Consider the following 11,277-nt stretch of genomic DNA (forward strand, 5'->3'; position numbering starts at 1 on the left):
GGCTTAGATACAGTGTTATGTCCAAGACCACCTGGCTATAGCTGGGACTAACAGAGCTGAGAGGCCAACCCTATGAGCAGCATCGTAGCTCTTGTTCCTAAGGATGGCATTGCTTTGTGGTGCCCAAATGGGCTCTGGAAATACACGACGGAATGGTGAGCTGCTCACAATCTAAATTCTGTAAGCCTTACCAGGAGCCTGGGGGGATTGTCCGCAGCAAACACTGAAAGCGGTCCCCGGATTGCTGGATTCTTATGGGAAATGGAATGTCATTCACAGGTTAGGCCCAGGAGAGGCTTGGCCCTAGCTCTTGTCCCCACACCAGAAAGCTTGCCTGTCTCCTGCCTGGAGTGGCGGGGAGAGCTCATGCAGATGAAGAGTCAGGGGTCCTGGGTTCCAGCTCCTCTTTTAACCACCAACCCACCCACTGCAGTCATGGCCAAGGACTGTCTCTCTCTAGGAAGTTTCTCATCTTTCAAAAGGGATTTGAATAAACCAGCTCTGAGTTCCATTTTGACTCTGCTGTGACTCCTCTGTCATGTCTAAGAAAGGACACACTTGAAATCTTCGTCATTTCCCTTCTTTGCCCACCTGGGAGGTCATTCCATCACTACGAGACACTCAGGAGCCCCACCCCCTTTCCCACCCCCGGGGCTGGAATGATGTTTTGGCTCAGGAATCTGGCAATCCAGATTCTGCCACTCACTGGCTATGACTATCTCTCATCTCATGGCAACTCTGTGGGCAAGAACTGTTGTCTTTTATATATAGCTAACGCCCTGTGCGCTGACCACTGCATAAATGGGGTCTATCCTCACCACAACTCTGTGAAGTAGGTGCTGACGTGTGATTACCCCCATGACACGGATGAGGAAACTGAGACAGAGAAATTCAAGAACTGCGGTGTCATAAAGCTGGCGAGTCATGGGGTCAGATTGGAGCCCAGGCAATCTGGCTTCAGAAACAGCACCCCTTACCTTTTAAAAAAAAAAAAAAATTATTTATTTATTTACTTACTTATTTTTTTATTTATGTCCAAGTTAATTAGCCTATAGTGCAAAATGATTTTAAGAGTAGGTTCTAGGGGCGCCTGGGTGGCGCAGTCGGTTAAGTGTCCGACTTCAGCCAGGTCACGATCTCGCGGTCCGTGAGTTCGAGCCCCGCGTCGGGCTCTGGGCTGATGGCTCAGAGCCTGGAGCCTGTTTCCGATTCTGTGTCTCCCTCTCTCTCTGCCCCTCCCCCGTTCATGCTCTGTCTCTCTCTGTCCCAAAAATAAATAAAAACGTTGAAAAAAAAATTAAAAAAAAAAGAGTAGGTTCTAGTGATTTAGCATCTACATATAGCACCCAGTGCTCATCCAGCAAGCGTCTTCCTTAATGCCCCTTGCCCATTTAGCCCGTCCCCCGCCCACAACCCCTCCAGCAACCCTCAGTTCTTTGTATTTAACAGTCTCTTATGCTTTGTCCCCCTCCTTGTTTTTATGTCATTTTTGCTTCTCTCCCCTTCTATTCATCTGTTTTGTATCTTAGGTTCCTCATATGAGTGAAATCATATGATATTTGTCTTTATTTGACTAATTTGGCTGAGCATAATACCCTCTAGTTCCATCCATGTAATTGCAAATGGCAAGATTTCATTCTTTTTGATTACTGAGTAATACTCCATTGTGTATATATATATGTGTGTGTGTGTGTGTGTGTGTATATATATATATATATATATATATATATATATATATATATCACATCTTCTTTATCCATTCATCCATCGATGGACATTTGGGCTCTTTCCATACTTTGGCTATTGTCAATAGTGCTACTATCAACATGGGGGTGTATGTGTCCCTTCAAAACAGCACACCTGTATCCCTTGGATAAATCCCTAGTAGTGCAATTGCTGGGTTGTGGGGTAGTTCTGTTTTTAATTTTTGAGGAACCTCCATACTGCAGAAACAGCACTCTTAGCCATCATACTTCAGCTTAGAGAGAATACTTGATTTGCCCAGAGTCTCCAGTAAACTCTGATTCTCTATGTCATACTTTACCCGACCTGAAATGTGCCTCATACTTGTCTTGTGGGCTTTCTGTGGGGGTGAAACAAGAGGTGAAGCTGTCAGAGTGATGATTTCCTATGTCTGCTTGGGGGTTTGCTGAGCCCTGGTCCTCTCAAGTCCCCTCCCTCCCCCCCCCCCCCCCCCAGTTCTGGCAGAGATTCGTGTGTGTGTGTGTGTGTGTGTGTGCGCGCGCGCGCGCGCTATGACAGTAAGGGGCTTATCAGACTTCCTGAGCTACAGCTGATCTCATCTGGGACACAGGACTGTTAAGATAAGCTAAGAGCTAGGAAGTGGTCATTGAAACTGCCCAAGGCAGGAGCTCTGTGCTGGGGAAAGGAGAGGAGGGATCCTGACTTGGGGGAGAAGAGGAAGGGCCTGAGAACCACTCTCAGTGCTGGTGTTGTAGCCAGAACAGGGATATTCTAAGAGTTGGGAGGTGGAGTGGGCGGCTGTTTGTGTAGATTTAGTCCAGGGCTTCTAGGCAGTAATTTGGAAAGAGTCTTTTTACCCTATTGTTAATGGCAAACCAAACTGATCCTTCTCTTTTCCTGCCCCTCATTCCTATGTGCTGTTCTCAGTGTCTGAAGCTGTGTATCTCCCATAGCTGTGAGGGTGCAGGTGGGGCGGGAGGCACCTATGCTTATGACTGGGGTAAAAGTTTTTATAGCACATAAGAAAGAAGTCCTCATCTTTACAGGGTCAACGCTTTTCATATCCACCATTGATCCTTCACGGATCCTGTGAAGACAGGACCTTTGCTACAGGATCCTGCGGTATAGAGGCCGTCGAAGTACATGAGGCCAGGGGTACATGAGCCCCAAAAAGGCAGTCAGAGAAAGGGATTTTACACCTAGCCCTACCCTTAGCTGGCCACATGACCTGGGGCAGGTGCTTTGTTTCCCTACACCTCATTTTCTGTCTTTCTTTTTTTTTAATGTTTATTTATTTTGAGAGAGAGACACAGAGAGACAGAGCGTGAGCAGGGGAGGGGCAGAGAGAGAGGGAGACACAAAATCCAAAACAGGCTCTAGGCTCTGAGCTGTCAGCACAGAGCCCGACATGGGGCTCGAACTCACAAACCATGAGATCATGACCTGAGCCAAAGTTGGACGCTTAACCGACAGAGCCACCCGAGCGCCCCATTACACCTCATTTTCTAATTGATAGAAGGAAACCTGGAACATGGAGGCTCTTTGAACACTGTTAAAGGCTCCCTGGTGGCTGGGCATTTATGGTGGTAGGTCCCGTGACTCCGAGCTGAGTACATCATACTCCATTTATTTATTTATTTATTTATTTATTTATTATTAATTTTATTTTTTATTTTTTAAAATTTACATCCAAATTAGTTAGCATCTAGTGCAACAATGATTTCAGGAGTAGATTCCTTAGTGCCCCTTGCCCATTTAGCCCATCCCCCCTCCCACAACCCCTCCAGTAACCCTCAGTCTGTTCTCCATATTTAAGAGTCTCTTAAGTTTTTGTCCCCCTCCCTGTTTTTATATCACTTTTGTTTCCCTTCCCTTATGTTCATCTGTTTTTGTCTCTTAAAGTCCTCAGATGAGTGGAGAAGCTTTGTATTTTGATGAGGTCCCAGTAGTTCATTTTGGCTTTTGTTTCCCTTGCCTCCGGAGACGTGTTGAGTAAGAAGTTGCTGCGGCCAAGATCAAAGAGGTTTTTGCCTGCTTTCCCCTCAAGGATTTTGATGGCTTCCTATCTTATGTTTAGGTCTTTCATCCATTTTGAGTTTCTTCTTGTGTCTGGTGTAAGAAAGTGGTCCATGTTCATTCTTCTGCATGTGTCTATCCAGTTTTCCCAGCACCACTTGCTGAAGAGACTGTCTTTATTCCATTGGATATTCTTTCCCACTTTGTCAAAGATTAGTCGGCCATAAGTTTGTGGGTCCATTTCTGGGTTCTCTATTCTGTTCCATTGATCTGAGTGTCTGTTCTTGTGCCAGTACCATACTCTCTTGATGATTACAGCTTTGTAGTGGAGCTTGAAGTCTGGGATTGTGATGCCTCCTGCTTTGTTTTTCTTTTTCAAGATCTCTTTGGCCATTCGGGGTCTTTTCTGGCTCCATACAAATTTTAGGATTATTTGTTCTTGCTGTGTGAAGAATGCCGGTGTTATTTTGATAGGGATTGCATCGAATATATAGATTGCTTTGGGTAGTATCGACATTTTAACGATATTTGTTCTTCCTACATACTCCATTTAAATGCTGCTCCCTTGAAGGGGCTGAGTGTGTTCTTCCTCCTTGTCCTGCCTCCACAGCTGCCATCCCACACTCATGGAGGTCCACAGAGAACCAGGCAGGTTAGGGCATGGGAGGTACGCCCAGGAGGGAGGAGAGGGGAAGGTCTGCCCGGTGCCACCTCCCTGCCCGTGCCTGGCTCCCACTGGCACCCTGAGCCTTGGCCCTCCCAGGCTGATCCTGGAATGTAAACCCCGAACAAAGCACATTCTTGAGCTGGGTCATTAGCTCCTGACCCTTGGTAAGGAAGGCAGGAGCCCGCATTTCTCTTGGCCCTGAACGACATTAGCACAGTCTGGTGCTGGGGGCTGTTATCACAAGCCTGGATTACTAGGCTGGCTGTCACCCACAGCTTATGAAGGGCCTAATCCTGACCTACTCCTCCTGTCAGAGCCTGCTGCAAAGGGAAAGGGGACCCGGTCCCTAAGCAAGGGGATTTGAAATACTGCTGATTTCCTGGACTGGATTCTTTGTGCCAGCCACAGGCTGTAGCTGGGCTCAGAGGAAGAGGGAGCATTGTAAAGGTTACTCTCAGAGTGCTGTCTCTGGGCTCTTTGATTTTCTGGCTTCATTCAACTCAGTTGTCTGCTACACATGTATTCTATTCAGTTATTTGCTATACATTTAGACACTGTGTACCCAGCACCCTGTGATGCTCTGGGCCTCCAAGGGTGGATGGCATTGTCATGGTCCTGAGAAGAATCTAGAAAGTTTTGTGTATGGGGGTGCTGTGTGGAGACGGTGGCTGCCTTCACCAGGTACACAAGGGACAGGAACCCTCCTCAGAGGCAAGGAGGGATGGCAGGAAGGTGGGACTGTTGTCAAGGGGCTCAGAGGCCCAGACTGAGGCTGGAAATCACCCGAAGGGCTGGGGAAGCTGAAAGGGGATGTTAAGCTCTGTAAGGACACCTGGAGTTGGAGATGAGAAAGATTTTTTTTTTTTAATTTTTAGGGGTGCCTGGGTGGCTCAGTCGGTTGAGCTTCCGACTTCGGCTCAGGTCATGATCTCCTGGTCCGTGAGTTCGAGCCCTGCATCGGGCTCTGTGCTGACAGCTCAGAGCCTGGAGCCTGCTTCTAATTCTGTGTCTCCCTCTCTCTCTGACCCTCCCCCATTCATGCTCTGTCTCTCTCTGTCTCAAAAATAAATAAACATTAAAAAAATTTTTTTTTCATGTTTATTTATTTATTTTGAGCGAGAGAGAAAGAGAGAGAGAGAGTGTGTGCTCATGTAAGCAGGGGAGGGGCAGAGAGAGGGAGCTGTCAGCGCAGAGCCCATCATGGGGTTCGATTCCCACGAACCAAGAGATTATGACCGGAACTGAAATCGGGAGACGGATATTCAACTGACTGAGCCACCCAGGCGCCCCAATAAGAAAGATTTCTGGGGGCGCCTGGGTGGCGCAGTCGGTTAAGCGTCCGACTTCAGCCAGGTCACGATCTCGCGGTCCGTGAGTTCGAGCCCCGCGTCAGGCTCTGGGCTGATGGCTCAGAGCCTGGAGCCTGTTTCCGATTCTGTGTCTCCCTCTCTCTCTGCCCCTCCCCCGTTCATGCTCTGTCTCTCTCTGTCCCAAAAATAAATAAACGTTGAAAAAAAAAGAAAGATTTCTGAAAGTGCAGGGGCTCTAGCACCGATGTGGCAGGTGGGCTGGAGGAGAGTGATGGGCAGCACAGCCACAGGGGGAGGCTGTGATGTGGTCTTCATGCAGGAGGATGAGCGTGTGAACCCAGATGGTGGCCATGGGCATGGGGGAGAGGCCAGCCTGTGGGGTGTGTGGATGAGGAGAGTGAAGGCGGGGTGGTCACTTGTCACCAGGGCTGAGCCCGCTTCCTGCAGGTGTTGGAAGCAGAGGTCTGAGGTGAACAGAGACCAAGTTGGAAGGGCAGCTCCAGTCCAGTCCCCTTCTCCCATAGATGGGGACACTGGATCTGGATAGGGGAGCCTGGGAAAGGGATGTGTAAATTACTATTCCTTGACAAATTCCCTTAAGAATGTGAGTTGCACATTTTCTGTTGAATGGGAGGGAGGGTGCCCCAAAGTCCTCCTTCTCTTCTCCAGAAAAGGAGGGCAGGGCAGGCCACCTTGGGAGACAGTGAGTGGGGCCTTACGAGTCCCTAGCCCTGAGGGCACAGCCACACCTTCCCGAGGAGGAGCCAGGATGGCTCAGCCAGAGCCAAGTAGGCCACCAGCTGCAAGCCTGGGCGTCCTCACCCCCCTGTCTCCACAGCAGCAGTGTGGAGGGTGGAGGGAGGCTGGAGGGAGACAGACTTCTCTCTGAACCTCCTAGAAAACTTATCAACTCTAGGTGTCACCTGAGGCATGAAGTCTTCAGACACTTTCCCGCCTCCAGCCCCTCACCCCACTGACCCTCTGAATCATCTGCCAAATATTTCCTCTTTGGAGGAGGTTTTGCATGGGAAAACAAAACAAAACAAAATGTCTCGGGAGTCAGGACTGTCCAGTCGGGCTAAATGAGAAACGGGGACTGGGCCTCTAGGAAAGTCTTCCCAGTTCTTCCCCTAAAGGAACCATCCCCTAAACTCACTCAAGGCATGTTTATCCAGCGCTGGCTCTGTGCTGGCCATGAACTAGGGGCCGAGTCCGTGAGGGCAGGTGAGAAAGACCGGGCTCCCCCATTTCCGGAGCTCATGACAACTTGTGGAAGTCACGGTTTCCCCATCTGTAGAACAGACTGACCCCAGTCTTTCCCAAACTCACAGGGATATGAGGGCGCAAGAGGCCCTCCAGCCTTTGTGCCAAACCCGCGCAGGTTCAGGAAGGTCCTGAACAGTCCGTAGCCCCAGGGGACCCGGCCCTGGAGAAGACGGCCTGACATTTCAGCAACTCACCTTCCACCGTCCAAGGCTTCGGAGAGGGGACGCCTGGGTTGGGCGTCCGACTGCAGCTCAGGTCACGATCTCCCAGTTTGTGAGTTCGAGCCCTGCATCGGGCCCTGCGCGGACAGCACAGAATCTGCTTCGGATCCTCTGTCTCCTTCTCTCTCTGCCCCTCCCCCGCTCGTGCACACTCTCTCTCTCAAAATAAATAAATAAACATTAAAAAAATACAAATTAAAAATAAAGAAATAAAAGGATTCTGAGCCTGGGCACCGGGGCCAAGTGTGCGAGTGTGTGCGAGGCATGAGAGCACGTACGTGTGTGTGAACAGATATACGTATAGGTGTGAGAGGTGACTGGGTAAGTGTGTCTACGTGTGTTCCACGCGTGGAAATGGGAGGTACGCTGTAAGAGATGCGGCCAGCACGAGGCATAAAAGTGAGCTGTGTGAGTTGTGTGAGCACAGGTGATGATCATGTGAGTGTGAATACACAAATGTGCATGGAAAAGGTGTCTGTGCAAGAGTGAGGGGTATGTGAGTGTGTGAGATAAACATGAGTGGGCATGTGGGAGGGGTCTGTGAGCACGAAGCGCGTGTGTGTTGGGGGGCTGGCTGCCCCAGAGCATGCTGGGTGAAGTCTCAAGAAATGCCAACTGCACGTGACCTACAAAGAGCTCGCTCTTGGGAAGAGGCGCACTTGGGCCTCTGGGCTGCAGACAATGGCTTCTTGGTGCTCTGCTTTCCACCATCAGGAACATGGGTGCTGGGGGTCCTTTGAGCCAGGCCCACAGCTCTCTGGGAGCTCAACCGAACTGGGATATTTGGAAAAACAACCCATCATGTAAAGCATTAAAACAAAGGGCCATATCACGATGGAGAATGCCAACCGGGCATGAGTTAACACAGGACACTGGAGATGTTTTGCCCGTGCAGCCAGCTGGCCTGTCATCCTCTCTCCAGAGGCCATCTCTTCTGTCCTGTCACTCCTTGCACTGTGGGTGGAGCGAGACATCACACTTTTTAAGCTGACCTTCCCCAAACCCTTCTTGAGGCATCAGTCTGCTATTCGAGGTCTGCACAGACACCTCGTTGCCTCCTGACCTCTTTTTTTTTTTTTTAATTTTTTAACGTTTATTTATTTTTGAGACAGAGAGAGACAGAGCATGAACAGGGGAGGGGCAGAGAGAGAGGGAGACACAGAATCCGAAACAGGCTCCAGGCTCTGAGCTGTCAGCACAGAGCCCGACGCGGGGCTCGAACTCATGGACCGCGAGATCATGACCTGAGCCGAAGTCGGACGCTCAACTGACCGAGCCACCCAGGCGCCCCATCCTGACCTCTTTTCACACCACTCCCCACTCGTGGGTGCACTTGGCACCCCAAGTCTCCCTCCCCTTGAGAGCCAGTTATACCAACAGGATCCTCCAGGAAGCCTTCCTAGATTAGCTCAGTCTTCAGGGGACTCTTGTTGCCTCACTCGTCCATCCACAGCATCCACTGAGTTGAGCTGGGACCCCCCAAACGGTATGTTGACCTCCTAACCCCTGATATCTGTGAATGTGACTTTTTTAGGAAAGAGGGTCTTTGCAGATGTAATCAAGTTAAGGCGAGGTCATACTGGATTAGGACAGCCCTAATCCAGTGACTGGTGTCCTTACAAGATGAGAGAAACGTGGACACAGACACCCAGGAGAGAAGGCCGTGGAGACAGAGGCAGAGCTTGGAGTCGTGTGACCACGAGCCAAGGAACACCAAGGATTTCTGGAGCCACGAGGAGCTAGGAAGAGGCGAGGAAGCCCCCTTCCTTGACTTCAGATTTCTAGAATTGTGAGAATCCATTTCTGTTGCTTTCAGCCACCAGTTTATGGCATTTTGTTTGGGCAGGCTTAGGAAGCCAATGCGAAAGGCAGCTTTTATTTTGCCCAACCTGCCTGGGTCCTTTTATGTGCCCGCCTCTTTGATCTCATCCATTGGATAACCCCAGTTCTCTGGAGCTGGAGGCCTTTGGCTCAAGGCTTTGGTCCAGCCTGTAGCCACCTGGGGACATGGATAGATGACTGACCTTTGTAGCCACCCCCCTTACTGCAGAGCTTGGAGGCGTCTTGCACACCTCTGAGCTGGGTTAGAATTTCCCTCCCCTCACTTACAAGTTATGCCACATGGGTCAGCCACAGGGGCTCTCTGGGTCTCCGTTTCTTCTTTAATATGGGGGTTGGAAATGGCTAACCCTACCCCACCTCCCGTGTAAGATCTCGGCCAGCCAGAAAGCCCAACGCAAGTGTAAGAGATTATTAGAAAAAAAAATCTGGAGAAAATGAAGCAATGGAGGGGAGAGACTTCTTTACTCCTTGTGGTCCCAACCACCGCCCCCCCTTCCCCGGAGCTTGTTGCCCAACAAATGGACCTTCCTCCAGAGAAGGCCTGGGGAGCTTGGCCCCCATGTTTTCCAAGGACTCCAACCCCAACTGGGATTCTCGTTTTAGATGGTGTCTTGGTGATTTCACTTCCTTCATTTTCCTCAGAAGAGGACCTTGGGATATCCCACAAATCTGATCGTGGTGCTCATCTGCTTAAAATCCTTAATCTGCTCCCAATTTCTCATATGGATAAATTCCTTAGCAAGGTACGCGAGGCCCTTCTTGGTCTGCCCTGCCTGCACTTCCGGCCCCTAGAATCTCCACGATGTGCAAGCTGTACCCCAAATAAGCCAGACCCTTCCTCCCAGCTGGCTTGAGAATGCCCCTACCCCTCCTTCAACAACAACAAGTCAGCTACTCACCTAATATACACGAATCATTTTACTTACGGGGCGGGGGGCGGGGGGCGGGGGGGCTCTTTTTCTCCTAGCGAGGAATTATTTTGCCCATTTTACGAATAAGGAAACAGACTCGGAGAGGTTAACAACATATCCATAGTCAATCAGCACACGACAGTCATGATTTGAGCCCATCTCTCTTGCTTCAAAGCCTGGGGTCATCCTCCTCTGCCTGGCTGATCTCTCTCCTCTTTCAAAGTGCAGTTTGGGATTTTCTGGAAACCTGTCCTGACACCCCCAGTCCTTCTCTGCTGCCTGGTCACCACTGGTAGGGTACCTCTGGATTGCGCTAGCAAAGGCCCGACACTTATCTCATCAAATGGAAATGCAGATTTAGTCCCTTGTCTCCCTTCTAAGATTGCAACTGCCCAGAGGGCGGGAACCCACGTCTTGTGCCAGGCACGTAATGGGTGTTGAATGTCAAACAATGGAACAGCCAATGGAACGAAAAAGCTGGAAGGGAGCTTTCCTGGGATATAAATGTAGAAATATGCTCATTTCTTCCTTTTTTTTTTTTTTTTTCGATTTTTAACATTTATTTCTGAGACAGCGAGCACAGGACAGGGCCAGAAACAGGGCGACGGAGGATCCGAAGCAAGCTCTGCACAGCGAGCCAAAATCAAGAGTCCACCACTGAGGGGCACCTGGGTGGCTCAGCGGGTTAGGCGGTCGACTCTGGCTCGGGTCGTGATCTGGCGGTTCGTGAGTTCGAGCCCCGCGTCAGGTTCTGTGCTGACAGCTCAGAGCCTGGAACCTGCTTCAGATTCTGGGTCTCCCTCTCTCTCTGCCCCTCCTCCATGTGCGCACATATGTGTTCTCTCTCTCTCTCTCTCTCGAAAATAAACATTAAAAAAATTTTTTTAAGAGTCTACTGCTTAACCCACTGAGTCACTCAGGCACCCCTACGTTTATTTCTTATTAGGGAGCCCTTTCTACTCTTCCCTTGTTAATCCTCAGACTCCTTCCTTGGGAAAAGAGTCTCCATCTTTCCAGGTCTGGCATGTGGAACCCCTTACACGGTGCGGCGCGGCTGATTTCCTCGCCTTCCCTGTATGCTAGTTCATTTGAGGCAAAGCGGTGCTGTGGTCACAAGTTTTGAAATCGGACATGGCTCAGTCACTTCCTAGCTTGTGACCTTTGACGAGTTACATAACCTCTTCGAGCCTTAGTTTTCTCATCTGCAAAATGGAAAACTGCTTACCTCGTAAAGTTGATCTAAGGATTGGAGTATTTATGAGATGGCATCATCATCACTCTTGTTATACAGATCGGGAAACGAAGATGAGAGGGGGGGAGGGATCTTTCCAGGGAGGGAT

This window comes from Felis catus, chromosome F1 (assembly GCF_018350175.1).
Source record: "Felis catus isolate Fca126 chromosome F1, F.catus_Fca126_mat1.0, whole genome shotgun sequence".
NCBI lineage: Eukaryota > Metazoa > Chordata > Mammalia > Carnivora > Felidae > Felis > Felis catus.